The 22960-nt window shown below is 42.9% G+C and overlaps 1 long non-coding RNA gene across 1 annotated transcript; it reads left to right on the top strand.

The window, feature by feature from the left end:
- Positions 1-1090: 1090 nt before the first annotated feature.
- Positions 1091-20637, top strand: LOC123385591. Its single transcript, XR_006598427.1, has 4 exons — positions 1091-1255; positions 11259-11357; positions 14103-14381; positions 19298-20637. It is a non-coding gene; the product is annotated as an uncharacterized LOC123385591 (long non-coding RNA).
- The last annotated feature ends 2323 nt before the right edge of the window (positions 20638-22960 follow it).

Raw genomic sequence — 22960 nt, forward strand, 5'->3', positions numbered from 1 at the left:
GAGAAAAATTAAAACCTATGCACCCCCCCCCCAAAACATCCACATTTAAAGAAGGGGGTAAAGAAAGGCTGAATCTGTAAAGAGTTATAGGCATTTTATTCTCTCAGCATATTCTGGATTCAGAGGAAATTCTGTGGCTCAGAGCAGGCCCTGGATGACTAAACCCCGCTTCCAGCCTTGCCGAGGCCGATCATCCAAGCCCTGGCCGACTTTGTCACAGGGCAGAATGACACATTTGCACATGGTTAAACAGTTTCGTCAGTGAAACAGATTTCAACTCGCTTTAAAAGAAGGACAAGAAAACATTCGGCGCATTCCACATTTTCCCTTAAGTATACCGTACCTTCCAGTTATGCTGCATTCTCTGTGCCTCAGAGCTCCGAAGCACTATTTAAATTGTGCACATAAATCATTTCATCCCCGGTGAAATATAGTCGTCTCCTGGGGAGAAGGAAGCGGTCACCTGTCCCAAGTGGCTACACCCTGGGGGGAGGACCCGCCTCGGCCACAATCAAAAGGCAGGTAAATCGAACGGACCCACATTCCGTCTTGGAGGCTCAAAGTCTGGAGAAGTTCTCATCTTTTCACCCACAACCTTTGGGTTTTAAAGGCTCTCGTTTTTAAAACTGGGAAATTCTACCTCCTGCCCACAGGATCTCAGCAGTTCCAGCGGGTGGGAAATGTAGGGTTACGAGAGCGGAAAGGATCATCAAAAAGAAAGGCTGAAGAAAGAAACTCAGGGAGAAGCTGGAAAAGGTTACACAACCCAGACATTAACAGATAGAAGTGGGGGTGGGTAAGCGCGTTCCCAGCAAAGACTTTCCTTCCACCAAAGACTCCACCGTGAGGTTCCTGTAACTCGCAGACGCGGCTTGACTGACAACAATTTTGTTTACACACCACACACCCTTGGGGAGAGCAGTCCTGCGTTCGCAAGCCACTGCCCGCGTTCTAGACGCTTCCCCGGGAAGGGAGCCGGCCTGCGAGGGGGCGGGGCTGCCGGGCGCGGGGAGGCCCCGCCCACGGCTGCACCTCAGCCCCGCCCACCCCGTCACGGGGCTCGCCCGGCCCGAGCGGGTGCAGGGGAGGAGTGAAACCGGTTCTCGGGTCAGCCCACCCCGGGATCTGGCAGAGGAGGGCAGGCCGATACTCGGGTGAGCCTGTGAAAACAGCCGGCATCTGCCCGGCGCGTCCGAGGGCCTCCAAATATGTGCACTCTGTCTGCATTGCTAATCAGGACCTCTGAGGAACCTAGGTAATTTCCAAACCCAAACCCTGCCCCCCCAACACACACACACACACACACACACACACACTCGCACCCCGGGTCTGTAGGAATTGCGCACACACACTTTCGTACCCTGGGTCTGTAGGAATTTTGTACACACACACTCTCGCACCCCGGCTTTGTAGGAATAACACACGCTCTCACACCCTGGATTTGTAAGAATTGCACGCGCACACACACACACTCGCACCCCGGTTCTGTTGGAATTGCACACACACACACACTTTCGCACCCCAGGTCTGTAGAAATTGTACACACACACATACTCTTGCACCCCGGGTTTGTAAGAATTGTGCACACACACACATACACACACACTCACACTCCGGATCTGTAGGGATTGTGGACACACACACACACTCTCTCACCCCGGATTTGTAGGAATAATACACTCTCTCGCACCCTGGGTTTGTAAGAATTGCACACGCTCACACACACACACACACACACACACACACACACACACACACTCGCACCCTGGGTCTGTTGGAATTGCTAATAGGTGCCCCTCCTGTCTGAGGACGTGCTCAGCAGCTGAATTCAGCAGAAAGGCTGATCTGAAGGCAGTCTGTGCTCCAGGCCTCCCCCAGGGAGACGTGAGAGAGAGGTCAGCCTCTAGAACTGCCTGGAAGCTTGGACTTTCTTTTGGCAAAGGAGAGAAGTCCACCTCACCTGAGGCTAGGCCAAAAATCACTCTTTCCTGAGGGCCTGGCTTTCCCTGTAACTCAAAGGGCTACCTCTAGCGTAATATTTTTCTCAGTTTCACTAAATTGCTTTCTGTTGAATGATGGTGGGATCTTCGTTTCACAATTAAATCCATCTCCTACCATGACGGCGCCCCAGACTGGGCACGTCCACAAAGATTAGCTCCTGTGTCCTCACACAGCCCAACTGGGGCTGCTATTAACATCTGCTGGGGGAGGAAGGCGACAGAAAGGCCTTCCTAGGCTGTGCTGTTGATGTGAAGTCACACAGACTCGTTCCTTGCTGGGCCAGCTATTTAAACTCCCAGCTTGCTATACTAGGTCAATGGAAACGACTTCACCCTTGACTTCGTTTTCTCTGCAACCACTTCTCAGAAGCTATTTTCATTTCCTTCTTTCCCTATTTCTCTCCCTCTTCCTTTCTCTCCCTTCTCCGCAGGGTCACTTCTTTCTAGACTCTGGGAAGTCTGGAGAGGAGGGAGGATTAAAGAGAAATGAAGGGGAGGGAGATGCTATCCATCAGGAAAGGACAAGGGCAGAGCTGGGACTTCATGCTCCTCCTGCCAAATTAATATGGTCAGAGAACCAGCTGGGTCGGGTCTGGACACGCTTTTCTGTTCTGCAGCTCGAAGGTTTTGTGTCTCTTCAGCTTCGGTGATCTTTGGTGCCCCTGAAGGCAAGTGGTACACCTGAATCATAAAGCTTCAGATGAGTTGAGTTCAAAGTTTTATTTTCTACTTTTAAAGCCCACAATAAATTAGGGCAAAGGTAGTTGGAATCCGGCCTCCTGCCCCAGCGTTCCTCGGAGATGATTAAGGTTGGCTTAAGCAATATGCTCTTGAGAAATCAGGTGTAATGAGACCTGGGTGGAGGGAACCGGGGGTTGTTTGTGGAACTTCTTCTTCTCCTCTGAGGCATGTGCCAGTCTTTCTGGAGCAGTCCTGCAACTTTGCTACTAGAGCCCCGTGGTGTCAACCTGCCTTCGCTCCGAAAGTCGCGGAACACAAGGCTTCCCAGCTGAGTACCGGGCTGGCCCGTGAATAAGGAGGAAAGTGGTCACTGTGAAGTGTGGGCCGCAGGCTTAGGACACCTCTTCACTCCCGCCACCGCTCTACCTCCACCCCCAGCATCTTCAGAAGCCTCGCTAGCTAATGTTCAGAGAGAAGTAATGCTTCAGAGCTCTGTCACCAATCGGAATGGAGTCTTTAGGATTCACGTGAGAGGATACAGTCAAAACAAACATTCTGCACAGATCTCAGTTGATCCTAAAGAAAGCAATTAATGCTCACTGTTCTGTTGCCCTTGTCTTTATGGGGAATCATATTTTGTCCCAACTCTCTAATGTTTTCACATTTCCAGAAGAATAGTCGTTTCTTTCTAAGACTCATAAAAATTACGGTGTTGGGGACAGTCAGCAACTCCTGGTTTTTTTCCTCCGAGCCTGTCGATTTGCAGATCTCTGGCCACTGTAGCAAATAACATGCCTTGGAAACCTGGCCGCAGAGATGCCGTTGGTATGATTTTCCAGGTTGTGCCGGACTGTTTCCCCAGGGCCAACTCAGAGCCCCCAGGCCTCAGATGTATGTAGAGACAGGATGGGAAGTCAGAGCAACAGAAGGATGGGGACTTAAGGTGGCTTCGTTCCAAAGCCCTGGGATGGCCCCCCAGTCACACCAAATCCTGTCCTGGAAAATCTGTCTGCCCTCTCAAATCAGGCTCCCATAATAACAAAGACAAAGCTGGAAGTATCAGCTCCCTGTAGCACGAGCCTGTTGGTGTTTATTAATGCCTGCCTGGTGAATAGACGGGGACCTAGAAAGACCAGGAAGAGAACAAAAGGAGATAAGCGAACCACCTTTCAAAGATAAAGGAAATCTTTCCCACTCCGCTTTGTACGGCGATCTAGACCCACGGGAAGTCCAAGGCACCTGGGTGGCTCAGTCGGTTAAGCGTCCGACTTCAGCTCAGGCCATGATCTCACGGTTGGTGAGTTCGAGCCCCGAGTCGGGCTCTGTGCCGACAGCCCGGAGCCTGGAGCTTGCTTCGGATTCTGTGTCTCCCTCTCTCCCTGCCCCTCCCCCACTCACACTTACTCTCTCTCTCTCTCTCAAAAGTGAAGAAACATTAAAAGAAAATTCAAATGTACTAGAAGTCAGACCCCGAAGACATACAAGCCCAGATTGATGCGCACATCATGCTGTCAGCTCCATGGGGTTTGCAAACAGCTGAGAAATGACTCCGTCCCTCATGATTCTCCAAGACATTCTCCAGTGGACTTCGTGGACACCAGCTGCCTCTAAACCCCCCTGTTATTTACTGGAGGGTGCTCTGTAAAGAGGAAAGCACCTGTTTTTTACTTTATTCCACAATTGTGGTCATTTTTATATCACAGTGGTTCCCAAAGCACTTTACAGAGGAATCTGAATTCATCTATTATTATGGGGAAAATACAGAATTTCAGGGAACCGAAATGAGAAAATCCTTTGGCTGAAATTATTTATTTTTTATAAAGTCTCTCAGTAACAAAGAACCTATCTGGGTGGTAAGTAGATTCAAAACCATGGGGAAATGACCCAAAGATTGCATTTTGTTTTTACTCTTTTGTTAATGCTCTCTGGGTCAGTTAGACAAATGAGAAAAGTCAATCATATTCAGAGTGGGGTAGTCTTTTACCTAGGGCTTGGACAACTATTTTGCTGGAAATATAAAAACATTAGAGAATTGAGACAAAATGTGATTCCACATAAAGATAAGGGAAACAGAGAACAGTAAGAATTCATTGCCCTCTTTAGAATCAGCTTAGATTTGTGCCGAATGTTGGTTTTGACTTTATTGCTTTAATCCTAAGGGCACCCTTACAAATCAACATTGACATGTGTCCTTAAAAAATAATGGGTACCCAACTCTTAATTACTCAAATCATAGTGCAGAAAGAATTTTCTAGAACCAGCAGACCAAGGGACCATTCATAGAAGGAGAGCAGGATGAACTGGACCTAGGGGGTGGGGAGGAAGCTATCTAAGTTCCTGATTGTTCCTTTTCTCAAAATTCTTTCTGGCAAAGATTTAATTGCACCAAATATCTATCAATTTTATGATGGTGAGACTATCAAACTTGTTTCATTAAACATTCTCTCTTCTCTACAACTCTCTAAACAGGATTTTCCCATTTAGCACCCTATCAATCCAGAGTTCTGGTTGTACCATAACTTCAAAGATCCCTTGTATCAAATATTAATATTTGTATAGTTGTTCAAGTATTTAATGATGTGTACAGGCACTCTAAAATTAAATATAGCATGTCATTTATAGTCTTTTATAAAACTATACATGAAAAATTATTTTCTCGCCTTCAGTTTTTGCTAGTAACTTATATTTTAAGTGGTATGTACAATTGTGAAACACTTTAAATTTTTTTTTAATTTTTTAAATTTAATTTTTTTATTGTTTGAGAGAGAGACAGAGTGTGAGTGGGGGAGGGGCAGAGAGAGAGAGAGAGAGGGAAATACAGAATCTGAAGCAGGCTCCAAGCTCTGAGTTGTCAGCACAGAGCCCGACGCAGGGCCCGAACCCACAGACGGTGAGATTATGACCTGAGCTGAAGTCAGATGCTTAACCGGCTGAGCCACCCAGGAGCCCCAACAATTTTTTTTCTTAAAGAGAGAGCACAGGCAGGAGAGAGGGACTGAGAGCGAGAGACATAGAATCTTAAGCAGGCTCCACGTTCAACTTGGAGCCTGACATGGGGCTCGATCCCATGACCCTGGGATCATGACCTGAGCCGAAACTAAGAGTCAGATGCTCAACTGACTGAGCCACCAAGGTGCCCCATGAAACACTTTTTAAAAAGTACGGCACTTAGGCGAAATCCTTTACATCATATAGTGTGGTGGTTTTCAAATGACGTTTTTCTAAATACTCTTTTCCAAACAAAATATTAAGTAGAAGACAAATAAATAAAACAGAAAAACAGAGGTGTTGAGGGGGCAATGGAGGAACAGGTTTTAGGCCTTTCAGCCCTCGTAAGGGCCACAAGAGCACCTTTGAGAAACATTAGGGCATGAGGGAGTGTGAAAGCCAGGGTAGTGTGGTAAGACTCGTCAAAAAGAAAATAAATAAAAGCCCTGTTAGATGACACAGCTCTTCCTTGCACCTGTATGCAAGTGTGTATATTTTGTGTGCAGGTGTGTGTGTGACTTATCATTCAACTGATACGTAGTTCGTGTCTTTATCATTCTTACTCCCAAACTGCAACTTTGGCGGCATTTTATGATGGTGCAAATGGTTCTGTGTCTGTCAGGTTCACATTCTGAGTTTTTTCATCCTGGCAGCTCAGAAAAGGCCAGAAGGCATGTTGGGCCACAATACGTGTGCCCTCGATGAAGTTGTTTAGATACGTAGCTCTGTTTTGTAAAATAACAGTGGCATCACAAGAAACGATTGTCAGGTTATGATTAGAACTTTAGAGGCTGTTTCATCCCATAATGGTGATCTGTCTTCAGTTGAGAATACTGAGGTCCTGGAAGTTGAGGGAGATCACCAAGGTTATAGGGGTGCATTCCAGGCCCCAGCACAAGTCTCTGGGCCCCAAGTCACATGCTTTTTTTTCCACTACCGTGGGTCATGCACTGTATAAACTAATACGAAATTTTTACACCTTGAAAATAACAAAATGTAACTATTGACAGAAATCCATTATCTGTGCATTTGTTTAGACTAATCCGGTCCGGTTCACGATTTAAGTCATAGTCAAGACGCACAGCTTGTGTTTGATCGCAGATCGTGGAAACATCCTTAAGCAACACGTGTCACGGGGAAAGGATTTCAGGAGGTCACACGGGAAGACAAAGAACACCACGGTTCCCAAGCACTCATGCGTTCTTTGGAAAGTGGGGGTTTGCAAAACACACACTGAAATTGCAAATGTGAGGCGGAGATGGGAAAGCTGAAACTTTGGTGTAAATGAGCCTGATGCTTTTCCACACTGAGAGGTCCTTTCACACTTAACTCCTTGAGTAGCAAGTGGGGAGAGGCCATCCCAGAGGCTGACGCTCTCCGACAGCTTTTAATGTTTCTCTGGATGCAAAGGACGACTCCTTTGGCCTGTGTTGCATACGGATCGCCCAAATAAGAGAGCTTCATGTGGGTTTTAACTTGTCAAGCATATTTGTGCAAACGCCACATGCATCTTCAAATTACATAATTGGACGTTTTATTTATAAGGCGCATTTCTTAAACATGCTATTCTCTGCTTCAGGCGAAGTTGGATTTGTTTGTTTTCGTTCTCTCAGAGCTTTTAAGAGAAATACTAAAGAAGGATTTGCTGTGAACCAAATCAATGCGCTAGTTTCCATTTTTGATTTTTTTTGGCAGCTTCTGCTACTGCCGGGGAATATTAGCTCCTGTAATGTTAGTCGTTGTGTGCCTAATTGTATATACAATTAGGTTACATGCATTTCAATATTTGTAGATGCAAATGCTTCAGCGGGAACAAACACAGCAGGCTTCGGGGAGGTGGCTGGACAAGGGGGCGGGGCAAGTCTGTCCACAGCATCCCGTGATGAGTCTCCAGGCGGAGGCTTCACTGTTGTTCCATATAGTTTGGCAAATGGAAGATACTTGTCTTTGCAAAAGCATCTGGGGGTCCTTGGGACAACGATCATGGCGGTTATCTGGTTTATTCAGACTATGTTATGTTCAGGATGGCCTTGATTTGTAAATGATATCTAATTGATACAGTATTTGAGGTTTCCTCAGAACAAAACTAAAAGGAAAAAGAGAAGTGCTTATTGTAGATCGGATAATACTTGCTCACTGTGCCTCGCAGGATTGGTGTGAATAAATACATTTGAAAATTGTAAGGGACATTGCAAACCGTGAGGAACTCTTCCCGTTCACTGGTACAGATATGTATTTGTGTTGCATTTCAGCGTGGAAGCAGAGATGAAAAATTCAGATGACCGTTTCTATCCACTCCACATGAAAACACGGGACGCTTATGGGTTTTTTCTTTGATAGCTGTACTGAAGTACAATTTACATGCCATAATATCCAATCATTGTAAGTACACAGAGATTATTTTTTAGTAAACACATATAGTCCTGCAGCCATCACTAGAACCCAGTTTTAGAGCATTTCCATGACCCCGGGAAGTTCCCGTATGCCCATTTGCAGTTAATTCCTTTTCTCACCCCAGCCCCACAAAATCACTGATGTGCTTACTGTCTCCATAAATTTCCCTTTTCTGGACATTTCATAGAAGTGGAGTCTTATGAAACTGGTGTCTTTCATTTAGCTTATGTTTTTGAAATTCATCTGTGTTGTAAGATACGTCAGTACTCGGTTCCTTGTTATTGCTGAATAGTATTCCATTGTGTGGGTATGCCACATTTTGTTCATCAGCTGAAAGACATTGGAGTTGTTTCGACTGTCTGGCTATTGTGAAAAATGCTGCCATGAACATTCACATATGTGTCTTTGGACATTTTTTTTTTCATTTCTCTTGGGTAGATTCCTAGGAGTGAATTGTTGGGTTTTATGGAAAGTTTATGTTTAATGTCTTAAGGAACTGCCAATCTGTTATCCAAAGTGGCTCTGTCCTTTTATATTTCCATCAGCAGTGTGTGGGGGTTCCAATTTCTCCATATCCTTGCCAACACTTGACATTGTCTCTTTGATGATAGCCAGCCTGGTGGGTGTGTGGTGATATGGCAATTTGGATTTGCGTTTCCCTAATGACTAATCGCGTTGAGCGTCTTTTCGTGTGCTTATTTGTCATTCATATCTCTTAGTTTTTAAATCTCTAGTCAAATGTGCCTATTTTTAAAAACTGGGTTGATTGCTTGTCACTGAGCTAGACCCTGCTTGTCTTTTGCCATTAATTACCACCTCCCCCTCCACTGACATGCGGTCTCTCCTCTTCTGCTACCTTCCGACGTTACTATACTTCGGTACCGCTCTTTGATTTTTCAGTACGAGCACATTTTTTTCCTCCAAGCTTGATTTTTAAACTTCCTCAAGAAGAAGAGCACTTTCACCTTATTTAGTTTTTTATAAGCCAGACCTGAATAGTAAAAATATTCTGAAAATAGTATGTCCCCAATGAATATTTGTCACATAAATGATAGAAACTCATCATCTGTATGTAAATATCATCAGCACGCCTGGCATCATAATTTAGTAAGTCGCATTTAATTTTCTTGCATTATTACTCACTTTGTGTTGAAACCGTTTTTTTAAATTTTTTTAAATGTTTTTATTTATTTTTGAGAGAGACAGAGACACAGCGCGAGTGGGGGAGGTGCAGAGAGCGAAGAAAACACAGAGTCCAAAGCAGGCTCCAGGCTCTGAGCTGTCAGCACAGAGCCCTACACGGGGCTCAAACTCACCAACCGTGAGCTCATGACCTGAGCCGAAGTCAGACGCTTAACTGACTGAGCCACCCAGGTGCCCCTGAAAACCGTTTTTGAAAGGAAGGAGTGCTTCAGACAGTAAACCGAAATTTAATTATCAGAGAAAGATTAAAAAGAGATTCTGGGGGCGCCTCGGTGGCGCAGTCGGTTGAGCGTCCGACTTCAGCCAGGTCACGATCTCGCGGTCCGGGAGTTCGAGCCCCATGTCGGGCTCTGGGCTGATGGCTCAGAGCCTGGAGCCTGTTTCCGATTCTGTGTCTCCCTCTCTCTCTGCCCCTCCCCCGTTCATGCTCTGTCTCTCTCTGTCCCAAAAAGAAATAAATGTTGAAAAAAAATTTAAAAAAAAAAGAGATTCTGAGAAAACATTAATATTTTGTGGTAGTTAACATGTTAAAATAAATTCAAATTTTTAGGGACTATTTTTTTTTCTGCAAATGCCTCTGAGTGTCTTAACAAATAGCACGAGACGTAATTATCAACATAGGCAACTCGCTCAAGTGTGCTCATGAGAAAGTTGAAAGCAAAGCAGGTGCTTCACCCACCACCGGCACTCTGGATCCCAAAGAAAAGACTTCTAATTATAAATATAAACTTACTTATGTCTATGCCTGAATATAAAACAAAAACAACTTTCCCCATAACTAGTAAATAACAGGGGAAAAAAAAAAACTTTTGAGTCTTGCCTGGAAGGATGCCAAAGATACACACTTGAGAATATTTTAAGGTAATTAGCATTTTTGTCTCTGTGTCAGTAAAAATAGGCTTTTGCCTGCTACTAATTTTCTTTGGGTTAGTGAGACCATTGTATGAGTGAAGGGCTGTTAAAGGCCATTTATATTGTACAAACAGAGGCACAAATTAGAGAGGGCATGTTAATAAGGAGAGGGGGCTTATGAGTGCTCAATTATGAGCCCAGAACCTGCTTCTATTTTAGGGGGATAGAAAACACATCAATCTTGCTTTTAGAATATTTTCAATTAAAATGAACAGCACATGGCACACTAAACCAGCAAAGGCTGCGGCCATGTGGATTTTGAATAATTCTTACGTACCATCGTAGTATAAAAACTGATATACGTATAATGGGCTGAAATATAATTTGAGATCCCAGAAGACCTAGGTCCCTGAGCTGCATAAGAAATTCTAAAGGAGAAGAAATATAAAACTGGACCATCTGTTTCACTTTTCAGCATGCAACCTTTCGAGTCGACTATTGGGAGGAGGATGCTGTTTAAACCTGAATAGGGATGAAATATAGTACATAAACTCACAACATATCATTAACTTCCTCTCTCCTAAGCACAATCAATAGCGTCTGCAAGCCCAGTTCTGCATGTTAAAGACAAAGCACAATGTTAGCTGCGCGGAGCATTCACTTCTCCCCGCACTGAAACAATAGTGAGCAGATTACTCTCCGGCCCTAGGCAGTGCCTCCTGCCTAATTGGGGTGAGCAAATGCAGGCACCCACTCTGCACGGGCAAGTGTTTGGGGAATTTAATTATAGTTTGCATATGCAACCATATGCATATAAGCCCAGTGTGCACTTTCTTTAGCCACTACTCTCCGTGGCTTCCTAGCATGTTTTTTTATATGTATTTAGGAAAACCTTTCAAGATATCGTCCCCCAAGTTACCTTTCCCCTTATGCAGAGTATCTATTTTAGAATTATAGCTAACCAGGCAGTCCCTGTTCACATAATGCTCAGAGAGTGGAAACAGCAGTAAATAAAGAACTGAAGGGTGGCAAGAATGAACGCCTTTGGTCTCAAGGTACCCCCCAACGCTCCTCAAGAAGCCCGATGCCCAACTCCTGCAAACCACGATTGCACTGGATTTTTTGGCCTTTCTTTTTCAGGTGGTGCCAGTCCTCTCTCTTGAAACCTTTGTAACTGTTAAGGCTGAAGTGCCATTTAAAGAAAAAGGAAGGCAAAGAAATGAGCTATAGGAAGTCGTGGTGAGTCATTTGTCAATGAATCCCTTCTTGAGCTCATTGAGAAAGCTGGTTTCAGGGAGATGGGATCATAGGCTTTACTTTGAATTTGTCCGTTATAACCTTAAAGCTTTCTTCAAGGGAGATACATAGGGTTCATGTCTGATACACAATGTCTGTTGCTATGGAAAGGTTTGTACTTAACCATATTACAGTGTTCTGTTAGGAGCAGGAAGACCGGAATATCAGTTCATCCCTTTTTTAAACTGTGTTTTATGGCCTAAAACAAAACAAAACCGTACAGCACATACTTGTGACATTAGAAAACATTTTAAAGGCCTTTTTTCCATTGTATGTGTCAAGAAACTGTTATGCATTTAAAGATGCACGGTAGCCTCTTACTATGGAATTTGGTAATAACGTTATAGATGTCAATGACGGTTGATTACCTAAGCTCCTCTGATATGTATACCTCTAAATTCATCTCCGTGTTGCATTTCTGAATTCTGCCTGAATGTCTACTGTTGGTGCCACAAGAGAGCTATCATTGGCATGTTACCTGGTACCGTGTTCTTGGTGAACAGGTTCAACGCAAGGTAGTGCTATGAACACTGCTGTTCGTGAGTCTTCGGTTCAAAATGGAAAGGCAAAGCCCCCCACTATCATTCAAAGTTTGGCTTTCCTGGGACGCGTGAGTGGTTCAGTCGGTCAAGCGTCTGACTCTTGATTTCAGCTCATTCAGGATCCTAGGGTCGTGGGATCAAGCCCTGCACTGTGTAGAGCCTGTTTAAGATTCTCTCTCCCTCTCTCTCTCTCTCAAAAAAAATATATTTTTTTGGCTTTCTTGGCAAAATGCAGCAGTTGCTCAAACACAGTCTATACACGTTCAGCTTTCACATTTTTCTTTGTGTCAATTATTGCAAAGTATTGTTTGTTTCATTTTATTTTTTTTAATTTTTTTTTCAACATTTATTTCTTTTTGGGACAGAGAGAGACAGAGCATGAACGGGGGAGGGGCAGAGAGAGAGGGAGACACAGAATCAGAAACAAGCTCCAGGCTCTGAGCCATCAGCCCAGAGCCCGATGCGGGGCTCGAACTCACGGACCGCGAGATCGTGACCTGGCTGAGGTCGGACGCTTAACCGACTGCGCCACCCAGGCGCCCCTGTTTCATTTTAAAAGAGTAACGTAGGCGTGCCTGGCTAGCTCAGTTTGAAGAGCGTGCAACTCTTGGTCTTAGGGTCACGAGTTTGAGTCCCGCACGGGCTGTGGAGATTACTTAAATACTTGAAGTAAAAGCAGTGTGTATTGTACGGAGCTAACTCCTGCATTTGTTGGAAAACGTGTCGATTCCCAGCATGGACCCTAGAGTCAGGCTACCAGAGTGGGAGTCCCAATATGCATTTGTAGCCTGTGTAAACTTGGGCGAGCTTCTTAGCCTCTGTGTGTCTGTTTCAACATCTGTAAGACTGGAATAATAATAGCATCTATTTCTTAGAGCTGAAGAGGGGATTAAGGAGATAGTTCTGATGAAGCACTGTAAACAGTGCCTGGCACATAGTAGGTAGGCACTAAGTGTTGGTTCACTACATCGTTGCATGTTTTTATCATCCTACAATGTTTAACCTTGTCTTTTTATGTGAATATGGACCCATTTCCCTTTACTCAGAAGCATTTAAAATGGTAGAATTTGGGGCATCGTGGTGGGATGTTTGAAAAATATGTGGGATTGGGGGACTTTCCTGTGTCCCACAAATACTACTAAGAACATAACTGACAGTTTCCCTGTGACTGTAGGGAAATTTTGGCCTTTAGATCTATAGTAAGTAGGATTCCCTCTTTGCCCGTTGTCCTGCTGAAAGCTCTTTTTTTGGTTTTAGGTAATGCCGATGTAAAAGCAGTTTATGTAGATGTATATGTGTTACGTAGGTCCTTCAATTGTTTACATCGATGCTTTATTAATAATCCTGATATGTTCTTAAATGTAGAAAGAGGTTTAAAATAATTTTGATGATTCACTCCACTAGGCAAAGCTTTGCCAGTGTCCCAAGTATAGTAAATGGAGAAAAAGAGAGACCTTATTTTGCACATATCCAAACTGATGCCTGAAGTTTCAGCCCAGACCTAGAATTGATTGTTATAGTTGACATTTATTCACAAGCAGTAGAACACTATCAGTAGGCCTGTTTTCTGTACTCAGAATATAATTTGGTATTGTGAAGTTAATCTGGCTATAATTGAATGGAATTTTTTGTTCTTTAAAGGTTTTTTTTTTTTCCTTCACATTTCATTCATGTACTATCTCTAGTGAGGTCAAATTCCCCTGTAAATATTATCTGATTTATTCTCACAGCATCTCTAAGAGATAGGGTGCATTTGTCTATGTTATTAACATCTGGTGTTAGAAGATCCACATTTACTTTGTTGGGAGTCATTGAGAATAAATCTCATGCAGACACTAATGGAAAATATAATAGGAGATAAATACAGGTATGCCTGCAAATGAAGATATTTTCCCACCTTTGAAATCTGTTGACTAAAAAGATAAAAAGTAGAACAACTTATGATGATTGAATAGTAATAAAAAGCAGCATTTAATCTAAATCTCTCCTTCCTGTGATTACAGCATGCTAAATATTACTCAATACCAGCGAGGCTGCTGATGAGCTATGTAAATGTTTTCCAATAAAATTAAATAGATTAGATTTGGAAAGAGAATGTTAATGTTTCTAAGGCTTTTAAAGAGTCTTCTTTATTTTTTTTTGGAAGAGCCTTCTCTACAAACTTTTCTGAAAAAAGACAGTTTCAGACCACGTCACGGTGTCCTGAGTCGTAGCTGACTGAGCGCCCTTACTTCCACGTGGCCAGAACGGACGGAGGCAACCGTCGTGGGTGAGAAGTTCTTGTCATTTGTGATCCTTTATTGTTAATTCTCGTCGTGTATTTGGCCTGCCGCTTTGTTTTGGTTGTCAGAGTTTGTTACCGAGACAAGAGTCCGATCATCCTGTTCCGACAGCCGCAGATTGAGTTGGCATGAAACACCATGAGGTGAGTCTAATTGCTGTTAATATTGGGAGGATGAATAATCCTATTAAAAAGGAGAACAGTTATAACAAAATAAATAAGTGGAGGCAAGTCTACATTACATGAAAGAAGGACAGCTTGATGAGGGGAAACCCATTAACCCGAAAGGAAACAGTTCTTTGCCTCCAATTTAGCAGTGGTGAGCAAGACCACATTCATACTGAATCAAAATGGAAACGATTTTTCTGAGTCATTTATAGACTTAAACATTAGGTTTTCTTATATATGGAAAGAGAGACCCTACTGTGATTCCTAATTGTTAATAGAATATCAAAATGCCATGTTAGGTAGGTTTCCAGGGGATCTTTCATCCTGTCCCGTAGGTATTATTAACGAGTCAAAAAAGGGAACTTTATGTTAGGTGGAGAGAACGATACTCTAAACCAGTGCTCCGCAAACTCAAGTGTCCATATCCATCCTCCTGGGATCTGGACAAATTGTGGATCCTGATTCAGTAGCCCCTAGGTGGGGCCTGAGTTGCTGCATTGGAGAGGCCCCCAGGAGATGCCCAGGCTGCTGACTCAGGACCCCTCTTGGAGAAGGCAGGCTGCAGGCAACTACTTTACAAAGAAATCCACACAATTATGGTGTAACTTGCTTTGTCGCCATTTCGGGGAGTTGAATGGCATTGGGATAACAAAACCAAACCGCTTGCTTTGCAAATGGAAGTGGAGAAAATGAGTCCATTTAAAGCTTCAAGGACTCCTTTACGTTTTTTTAAATTTTTTTTAATGTTTGTTATTTATTTTTTGAGAGAGAGAGGGAGAGACCACAAGCAGGGCAGGGGCAGCGAGAGAGGGAGACACAGAATCTGAAGCAGGCTCCAGGCTCTGAGCTGTCAGCACAGAGCCCGACACAGGGCTCGAACTCACGAACCACGAGATCATGACCTGGGCCAAAGTCAGATGCTTAACTGACTGAGCCCCCCAGGCGCCCTCCCTTTATGACTTTTTAAAAGTAATCTCCATACCCAGTGTGGGGCTCAAACTCATGACCCTGAGATCAAAAGCTGCATGCTCTACCAACTGAGCCAGCCAGGCGCCCCAAAGACACCTTGAAGGACAACTGGGATTACTGTTAAGGGGGAAGCTGTCATGGAACAGGCAGACAGGAAGAACGTCTCCTGGTTCCTTCTGGAGCTTCATGCATAGCCTCCTTCGATACCTCTCTTCCTGTGGTCATAGTTATGAGATGGCTACAGGAAACATGGACACATTCTGTTCACACGATAGACTCCACCACTCGAATTCATGATGCCTGAGTAAGAGAGAGCATTGTGCTTCTCCTTCATCGTCCCACAAACTAAGTTGTGAAGAGAACGCTTAACGCTGCAAGCACCTCACAGCATGTACGTTTCACCCGTTCGGCCTCTGCCCAGCACATGCTGTTTATTGGTGGCTGCATAGTGGTAAGATCATCTGACAGCCCTCAGCATAGTCTGGTGTTGTGGGCTCTCGAATGCATTAATCTTAATCAAACCGCGGATAGCTGAATAAGAGGGAGAACTTTGAATGATTAAGGAGGCATTGGAGTCAGAAGAGCTTTAAATGGGGGAAATGGGTTTTGGACCCTTGAGCGCATGTTAAATATTCTGAATTTGGGGTAATCACAGACTCTCATTTATTACTTATCAGGTTAGTATGTAGGGACAGCATAAGGAGATGGTAGGAAAGGGCATTCCAACTTTACGGACAGTATGTGGGTGCATTAGTCTGCTCTGGTTGTCATAACATAACACCGTGGGCTTGGTGGCTTAAACGACAGACATTGATTTCTCAGTTCTGGAGGCTGGGAACTCCAAGACCCAGGTGCCAGCTGATTCAGTTCCTGGTAAGGAAGGGCCTTCTCCCTGGTTTGCAGACAGGCTTCCTCTTGTGCCTTCGAGTGGCTGAGAGAGAGAGAGAGAGAGAGAGAGAGAGAGAGAGAGAGCCATCTGTCTTCCTCTTCTTATAAAGCTACTGATTTCATTCTGAGGGTCTTAACCTCATGATGCCCTACCTCATCTAGCCCTAAGCATCTTCCTAATGCCCCATCTCCAAATACCATCACATCGGGATAGGGCTTCAACATGTGAATTTGGGGGGGGGCCACCATTCAGTTAATAGCAGTGCAATAAAGGCTGATGAGACGGTGGTGACTTTGTAATTATAATACAAGCACAAAGATGAATACTGTTTTCTTGCTTTTCAACTTATTATATGCTTTTTATATTTGTTGTCTCTAAAACCACAAGTATAAGTGTATACATCATACTGATGTCAAGTCTGCAAATAAGGTCCCTGATGTTAGAGTCATCACATTATTGAAGGCTGCTCGTTCTAAAATTAATTTATTCCCCTACCCACAGTATAACCTTTTAAAAAATTGTTATCATGTATTTATTGGCTAACTCACATAATCTTAACTCTACAAAGACAAATTTAGTCCTACTTCACAAAGACAAATTTACATGTTAGAAAAAATATCTACACTTTCTAGTACACACTAGAAAGCCAACATGGCAGACAAATGTGACATAGAAAGATACGCTTGCTGGGGAGCCTGGGTGGCTCAGTAGGTTAAATGTCCGGCTCTTGGTTTCGGCTCAGGCCATGATCTCAGGGTTTCGTGAGTTCTAGCCCCATGTCGGGCTCTGCACTGGCAGCGTGGAGCCTGCTTGAGATTCTCTCTCTCCCTCTCTCTCTGCCCCTCCCCCACTCACACTGTCTCTATCTCTCTCAAAATAAATAAACTTAAAAGATTTTTTAAAAAAGAAAGACTCGCTTACTGGTACAAATTCATGGAAGTGATGGAGAAAATGGAACAACAAACTGCCCAGATGTCATGAAGCAAGAAACCAAAGTTAAAGCAAAAAGCACAAGACCTCTGGGGGTTTCGGCCCTGGGTAAAGGCCGTTGGGGATGAGGAGGGACTGGGGAGGAGGAAGAGCTAGGGACAGGAGATGAGGCCTTAGACTCATTGGGCAGGGAGGCTGAAACCAGTCTCCTGCAGAAAACCTGGAGACTGAGCAGAGCTAGTAGAACTCCACTCATCGGCCAATGGAAGGAGCCAGAGGTTTGCTGTTATTGAGGCTGAGAGTGGGCACAGGCCAGGGAAGGGACATCATCTGAGAGGAACTGATACCAGCCCTGGGCCTCTTCCTAAGAGGCCTGAATTTACACTGTTTGCTTAGAAAGCTAACTGTAAGTCCATTTCCTTAGAATGCACTCTCTCAGCCAATCAATTAACATAAAAATACACCCAGAGCCTTGAGACCCCTAGGAATCTGACAGAAGCAGAGCATTCTATGAGATCACTTTCACAACCTTTGGGTCAGAAGCTGGTTAGTCCGCTAGGGCTATCCTAACAAAGTGCCACAGACTGGGTCGCTTAAGCAACAGAAGTTCCTCCCGTTCGTGGAGGCTGGAAGTCCAAGATGAAGACTTTAGCGGGTTTGCTTTCTCCGGAGGCCTCTCTGCTTCGCTTGCCTTCCTGCTGTGTCTTCACGTGGCCTTTCCTCTGTGTGCACGCATCCGTGGCGTCTCTTCCACTTCTCAAAAGGCCGTCATTGGTCATCTCGGATTACCCTTATGACCTTGTTTAATGTTAATCACTTCTTTAAAGGTCATATGTCTAAATACAGCCACGTGGGGGTTTAGGGCTACAATGTATGGGTTTAGGTGGGAAACCCAGTTTAGTTCCTAACAGAAGCCTCTCAGAAGAGCAGCCGGAACCCGCGGAAGATGAATTCACAACCGTCACAACAAAATGTTACAACGTGCACAAGGAGTGCCACCTGATAGGAGAGTCATCAGAGAGTTATCAAGAGACTCAGCACCAAAACAGCTGCAGATGGCAGAACAAAAACCAGACACTCTGAAACAAATAGAATGAGCAAGCAAAAAGTTCTTACAAAAGAGTCGAAAACATAACGACACAACAGGATGCCTCAAGGGCAGGCAAATTTGGAAAGAAACAAATGGAATGTCTAGCAAGGGAAAGTACACTCATTACAATCTCATCGGATCAGGTAAATTAGCGTATTAGACACATCTAAAGAGAAAATTAGCCACTTGGAAGATATATTTGAGGAAAGCACCTTGAGTGAAAGAGAGGAGATGACGGAGTGATGATAGATGTGCAAGACGGAATGAGAAGGTCCAACATACACCTACTATGTCTCAGGGAGACACAGGGAGAGAGGAGAAAATGGGAGGCAAACAATAGTCAAACAGAAAGTTAATGAAAATGTTCTATAGTGAAATATCAGAATCTAAAAATTGAAGAAACATACTGATTCCCAAGTAGGAAAAACAAAAACAAGTGTACATCTAGTTTGAGAAAAATCCAACAATTCCAACATTTCCCACAAAAAACATCTCAATAAATAGCAAAAAATTGGTTTCCTATAAAACATATCCTTTGATCATAAGGCCGTGAAATTAGAAATTAATAACCAACAATAGCTGCTAGGAAAATGAAGAATGACCATCATGTCAATAAAAAGGGTCTGAATGGCACAAACCGTATCAACAGATGCATTGAATCTTTTAAAGTTATATCAATATATACAAGAAAGTGCATCTTTACGGTATGTGGTACCTCATTATTTATAATTCCGGTTTCGTAAATACATCCTTTTCCTTTGCCTCATGGCTGTTTCTGAGACTGTTTTGTTAGCTGTGTTTGGCTGTGATACTAGAGAACCATATTTTGTTGGTACTTTACAAAGAGCTTTCACATACATTCTGTCATCGTCTAATTTCTCCCTCTTGGTGATATAAATCGGAGAGGCATTTGCGACATCCTTGACTAGCGTGCAAATCTCTTACCAATATGTGCAAGATAAGTACTGCTGGAGTCAGAAATTTCTTGCCAACCGATTTTGCTTTCTTCCACAGCATATAGAGACTTCCTCTGGGCTTTCCCAGTGAGCACAGCCTTACAGAGGAAAGTTACTGACCTTAAGGACCGAGGAGCTTGAGGACAGTATTCTCTCACCAGTATTAAGTGTTAGATACATGTATTAATGGATTCATCGTTTAAATGATTAGAAGAGAATGGCCTGAAATATGTGATGATGGGGCAGAGACTGCATCGATAGAAAAACTTATTTTTCCCTTAAAACCTGACTACGAAAATTAAATAGACTTTTAAGAATTTATAATGTGTTTTGCAAAAGAAAAAAAATGTCTCGATTGACTTTAAAAAAACATGATAACGTTGCCTTCGGGCTCCCTTAAGACTTAAAATTCTGTTGAGGATTACGTGTATGTAAATTCTTTAATAAACCACCCATAGAGGTCTGCTTTGGAAAGATTTAATCCCTGAATGTGTTTCTAGAGAATTCTGGTTGCTATTCCAAATAGGGCAGGCGGGCCAATGTGCCTTGGGGAGTGTTGCATGGGCCCAGTAGCAACTCCAGGCACAACCAAATGGCAAAGCATTTGACATATAATTCTCCCTTTTTTTATTTTTAGTTTTTGGTATATGTCACTGAGGTGTCTCCTCTCCTTTTCATTTCTATTTCTTTGTTTTTACCTGGAGCCAATCTTGACATCAACTCTCTATATTCACTGGCTTCCACAAGAAACACAGTCAGTCCAGGGACCCTTGGGTGGCTCAATCAGTTGAGTGTCCAGCTCTTGATTCCGGCTCAGGTCATGATTTCTCGGTTCGTAAGATCGAGCCCTGAGTTGGGATCTGTGCTGACAGCACAGAGCCTGCTTGGATTCTCTCTCTCCCTCTCTCTCGGCCCCTCCTCTCGTTCTCTGTAAGTAAATAAACATTGAAAAAAAAGAAAGAAATACAATCAATCCAAAATCCTTAACGAAGGCTTGTGGTGGCATCCTAAAAGGTTGTGTCCCACACTTTGCAAAGTTCCACCCCACAATCCCATTCAACATCTCTTACATCACCCTTGCTCCCCAGTTCCCAGCTATCAGGAGTCACCTATAAGGATGCCCTCTGTGACAGCCTCAGCTGGAGACTCCGTTGACACACCTTCCCCCAGGATGTTCCCTAAAGTAATCCTGTTTGCCACCCACCTTGCCTATCACGCAGGGTAATTCAGTCACCAAGCCCAAGTTCCCTAGCTTATGCCAGCACCCTGTAAACTGGTAGCTCTCCAGCTGCAAGAATTTATCCTCAGAGAGCAAAGCGGGTTACAATCAATAATAATTCTCTTACGTATAAAAGTAAATGCTTTATTAAACTAGCAGTACTGATGTTTTTCCCCCAAAACCACCTTTGTCTTATGAATAAATTAAAATGTCAGGGCGCCTGGGTGGCTCAGTCAGTTGAGTGTCTAATTCTTGATTTCAGCTCAGGTTACCACCTGACAGTTTCTGAATTTGAGCCCCAAGTTGGGCTCTGTGCTAACAGTGCTGAGCCTGCTTGGGATTCTCTCTCTCCCTTTCTGTCTCTGCCCCTCCCCTGCTCATACGCCCTCTGCCTCTCAAAAAAAAAAATTAATAAACGTTTAAAAAATTTTTTTAAAAAGTTAGCCTCCAGCATATGGCTTTCTCTACCTCCCTTTAATTTTATTGGATTTTAATTTAGTCACTTCATTACAATGGTTGCAATTGAACAGACTGTTTTATCCAAGGAATCATTTATTTCTTAAAGTTAGTCAATTGGCTGAAAAACAAACAACTGAGCGCCAAAAAGTATTTGGAACTTTGTGGTTTGTACACATAGGTAAATAGTTATCTCCGCATAAAATCCTAGAATCATTAGTTTGTAGAAATTAGGGGTTCAATCAGAGAGTGATATGATTCTCAGAAGTTGAGAAAAATCAGAGAATTTCATTTTACATAAATTAGCCTTTAGTGTTTAGACTGCTTCATCCAGCATCATTATACCAAAATTTCTAGAGATAACGCTTTGATGAGAGTTAGTTAAGTCAAATAAGGTGAAAACACTGCTGCTGATAAACTGCATGGCTGGTTATCCACATCTTGGACAATGACCTTCCTGTAAAATTGTGTATGGAATCTAACAGTGATTACATGTATGTGTATATATATATATATATATATATATATAATTTTTATATATAGTATGTATATATTTTATTTATGTATATTTATGTATATTTTATTTATGTATATTTGTGTATATTATATATGTATGTAATATATTACATTATAGTATGTATATATTACATGTATATATATTATTTTTTATATATAGTATGTATATATTTTATTTATATATATATATTTTTTTAAGTTTATTTATTTTGAGAAAGAGCACATGTGCACACGTGTGCAAGCAGGGGAGGGGCAGAAATATATATATATATATATATATATATATATATATATATATACACACACACACATATATATATATGTATATATATATTAATGTTTATTAAAAGAGAGAGGGGAGGGGAGGGGCAGAAAGAGAGGGGGACAGAGGATCCAAAGCAAGTTCTGTGCTGACACCAGAGAGCTGGATGTGGGGATAGAACTCACAAACTGTGAGATCATGACCTGAGCCTAAGTCAGATGCTCAACTGACTGAGCCACCCAGGCACCCCCTAACAGTGATTAACTTTTAAGTCAGGCCTTATTTCCCTCAAAAAATATAACATTCCTGAGGATATGCGTGACAATGTGGAAAGAGAGGAGACACAGGTAAAGAGCAATTCTGGAATACATCTTCCAAACAGAATTGCAATAGATTGATACGGAAAAACTTTGGCAAAGTAAGTAAGGACAGGGTTCCCAGCAAGGCCTGAAATCCTTATGAATGTCCTATGCCTTATATTCTTTTTGTTTTTTAATATTTTATTCATTTTTGAGAGAGTGCAGTGAGGGGAGGGGCAGAGAAAGCAAAGCAGAGGATCTGAAGCAGGCTCTCCGCCTACAGCAGTGAGCCCTGTGTGGGGCTTGAACTCACAAACCAGGAGATCATGACCGGAGCCGAGGTCAGATACTCAACCGCCCAAGCCACCCAGGTGCCCCTATGCCTTATGTTCCTAATTTCCTTTATCTAAAGATTTCATGAGACATGAAGATGATCATCTTTATTCTTTGACTTTCCATTGTTCTTTCCTAATTTTTGCTTCTTTCTGAAACATAAATCTATCTTTGAGGTAATGGCTACGTATTAAAGTTACATTGGACAACTATTTTAAGATTAAATCAAATAGGAGAATGCACTTGGGAAAAATTGATTAAATCCAGATTCCCTAGTGGGAGAGTAAAACAGAAATAATGTTAAATCACCTTCTCCCTGGATAAGGGATCTGCTTATAAAACTTGGAATATCCTTTTAAAGTAGAATGTTTATAGGGCACCTGGGTGGCTCAGTCAGTTAAGTGTCTGACTTCGGCTCAGGTCATGATCTCACAGTTCATGGGTTCGAGCCCCACGTCAGGCTTTGTGCTGACAGCTCGGAGCCTGGAGCCTGCTTCAGGTTCTATGTCTCCCTCTCTCTCTGCCCCTCCCCACTCTCTCTCTCTTTCTCTCTCTCAAAACATAAATAATTTTAAAAAGTTTAAAGTAGAATGTTTATTACACAGTCTGGGAAAAACATTTTAGTACATTTGACAA

This window comes from Felis catus, chromosome B2 (genome assembly GCF_018350175.1).
Source record: "Felis catus isolate Fca126 chromosome B2, F.catus_Fca126_mat1.0, whole genome shotgun sequence".
In the NCBI taxonomy this organism is placed as follows: domain Eukaryota; kingdom Metazoa; phylum Chordata; class Mammalia; order Carnivora; family Felidae; genus Felis; species Felis catus.